A 3,568-nucleotide genomic window follows, 5' to 3' on the forward strand; every position below is an offset into this window, starting at 1 on the left:
TCAAAATCAACTCCATATAACTTTATTCAAAAACATTTTTCCAATGTATTTCTATTGATTAACATCCAAAGGCTATATTGTTTTTTTTACTGAATAAAGGCTATATTGTTGCCTATAATATATCATATTATGATCAGTTAATACATATCTCGACTTTTAAATGGATATTTTCTTTGTATACCATTTCAATGAAAACTATGTACAACGAAGAAGTGGTCCACTATACGTGGATTCCCTACGAAGATCTGCATGGATTTCCTTAGTCCCCACCATCACTTTCCTTTTTCCTTTTATCACCGAACCAAATTATTATATCGTCGCTATATATTAAACTTCCACATTCATATCGCATTTTAGTTATGTTACACTTTCACAATTCAGTTTTTTTTTTTTGTGTGTGTTAAAATACAGCTCATGTTTGTTTTGTTTCTCGAAACTCGTTTTTTCTCCTTAGCAGTTAAGAAACTCAAATTAATGATTTTCACCAATATGTCGATCACAAGATCGGTGTGGCATGAAACTCATAGTATTTTTTTGTATCTTGATCAAAATGTGTATATTAATGAAATACCAATTATAAAAAAAAACTCAATGTAAATATTTTGAAATAAAATGTTAAAAGATATGTTTTGAATTATTTTTTTTTTACTATTTTCAGAACTAGGTAAAGAATCTACGGGCAAGAAAACTCATTTTGTAGAAATTATTTTATATAATTATTATTGGAAAATTACATATGTTACAAAATTATATTGCATGGAGCTATATTTTGTTTATAGTTTTGTTATCATAAAATTACAAATATATCAATACAACAACACATTAGAGTTTTTATACATGTTTAAAGTCATTATTGTTAACTTATTTTATTAAAAAAATATATGCCACTTTATAGAATTTATACTTTTATATAAAACATTTTACTTTGCTATCAAAGAAGTTCATGTGTCATCAAAGTAAAATAAAAGGAGAAGATAAGTACATATCCTTTTATTTTCCATGAATTTTAAAAATGTATAATATAAGTAAAATGAGAAACAATCACAAACCATATCATTAAAACTATTCTAAATGAAAACGACACATAATTACATATACCATATATTGTTTTACTGAAAATATTAATCAACATTTTATTTGTTTCAATATTGTTATACCAGTTGAATTAAAATTAAAATTATATGAATTTGTTTTTATAGTAAAAATAAACTCTTGACCAATAAAAGTTTCACTAAAAATGACATTTGGACATTGTCTCATCCTATTTTTCAATGTTATTTTCATGTTAATTATATTTAATATCATAATTATCTTTAGAAATAGAATTATCATTTTATGTATTCAGAATAACTTACAATATGTTTAACAAATTTGGTTGGTAATTTATTTAGAATCTTTGAAACATATTTCTTATCATTAGAAAGGAAGATATATATAAAGCTTCAACAACAATCAATTGTATGCAATATTTATTCTGATAAAAATATAACCGGAACATTAAGATTTATATATATATATATATTTAAATTCTTTGTAAACCATATTTTAATCATTTCGATTAAAGTTGATTATTTATATAATTTTATTATTTATTAGGTTTTCATATGATATTTAGCTCAACCACTTCTATCTTTTTAAGTTTCTTTTTACAATTTTCACATGATATTTAGGTCCAACCACTTCTTGAACAAATTTCAATTATTTTGCATAACATTTAAATATTTTTCCTGTTTAAGAGAGAATATTACAATTATTAGTGTGTACTGTTTTTAAACATTTACTATTTCCATGTTGGTAAAAACAACTATTATTTATATTTATATTTATTTACCTGTTTTTTTTCTTATAAGGAGATTAGATACTGTAATAAATATATGTTGACGTATGTGGATATGACCCTGATACACTAAAAATGAATCCTTGCTACTGTCAAGTTAATAGTGGTAATTGTAATATTTGAGATTCAATCCAGAGGACCAGTTTACTCTTTACTCATATGAGTTCAATAATAAGCTGAGAAACAAGTGAGGTTTTGAGAATTAATTGTGACACAAGTAACTAGAATACCTAGATAGTTCAAATTCGATTTAAGTGAAGCCGGCTTAGGGTTATTAATCGGGGGTCAATGCAAAACTGAACAACTATTCAAGTGCAATGATGTGCAGTCTAGAACTCAGATCACTCGGCTAGAATAATTCACTATCGTGGTCTTGCTCCCTTTGCAGATCGGTCTTGAATCCTAAGTTCTCACTTGGAACAAGACGCGATAACAAGCCTTAGAGACAAGATTTGATTAGTTCACTTAATACCCTAATATCTACTCTCGCTGATTAGGGATACAAAGCTCATTCAATATATGTCAATTTATCTCCTAAGCGGTTAGCTAGGTGATTTAATCAGAAATCGAACATTAAGTGATCAATTCAATGTAAGCAGTAAGAACAATATGAATGAAGAACAGTTAAGATCACTTATTTGTGTTCAGTTCATGCGGCTAACACCCTACAACCCTAAGCAAGCTTAGCCTACTACTCAATCATAAAGCAGGATGACACAGACATGGTTTCTGAATAATACTGCATATAAAATAAAGTAGAAAGACAAGGGTTCAGGATGATCTTCTCGTGAGGATGAAGCCTTCTCCCTTACAAGTTGCTTAATCCAAAGAAAAGAGTTCTAGGTCTCTTGCAAAAACTAGCGTAAGAAAAAGAAATGATAGCATAGGCCTTTTTATATGGAGGCGCTCGTGGTAAAGAGATAAGAGAGGGTGGAATCTAGGGCAAACTTCCAGAATAGGAAGTTTCCTTAATGATCGGGAACAGTCAGACGCTTGTTCTCTTCGGGAACAACCTTCGGGTTGTTCTAGATGGCTGTTCCGCATAGTATCCTTCAAAACGACATCTGACTTCCTGAATCTCTCTTCTTTGCTCTTTCACCTGCTCCAAACCTGGAATGATATCAATTAAACACGAATTAGGACTGAGAATTAGCTCAAAGCACACATATAATGGTATTAAAAACACCCTATATCAATTCCCCCAGACTTAGATCCTTGTTTGTCCTCGAACAAGGCCAAGCCTCAAGAACAGGGAGAAAGGTTTGAAAGAGTGGGAACTCGCTTTTCCTGAATAACCATGCTCTTACCACACATCTCTGAACCATACAAGATGTAGACTTAGACCGCACACCCTTACCAGAACACCCACGATCGCTGTTCGAGAATCAGCTCCATACTCTCTATCTCGTACCTGAAAAGGTTGCACTATCGAGATAAAACTCCTTAAACATCAATTAAGAACAGCGTGAGCTTCTCTTAACAGACACTATTCAGGGTAGACGGGTTGATAAGGAACATGTTGTTTTATGGTGGAGCTGAGAGTGTTTAGGGGCTACCGTATTTGATTGTATGCAGGATATCGCGCAAAATAGCAAGAGATGACGGATCTATTGATGTCCACACCCCTTACTCGTTTCTGCTTCACGGATTTGGTTGTTTTCCACTTCGGGTCAATTATATGACTGTTCTCCAGCTCTTGACTTCTTTTCTTATTCCTCAAAAATCGGTACC

Source organism: Brassica oleracea, chromosome C2 (assembly GCF_000695525.1).
Source record: "Brassica oleracea var. oleracea cultivar TO1000 chromosome C2, BOL, whole genome shotgun sequence".
NCBI lineage: Eukaryota > Viridiplantae > Streptophyta > Magnoliopsida > Brassicales > Brassicaceae > Brassica > Brassica oleracea.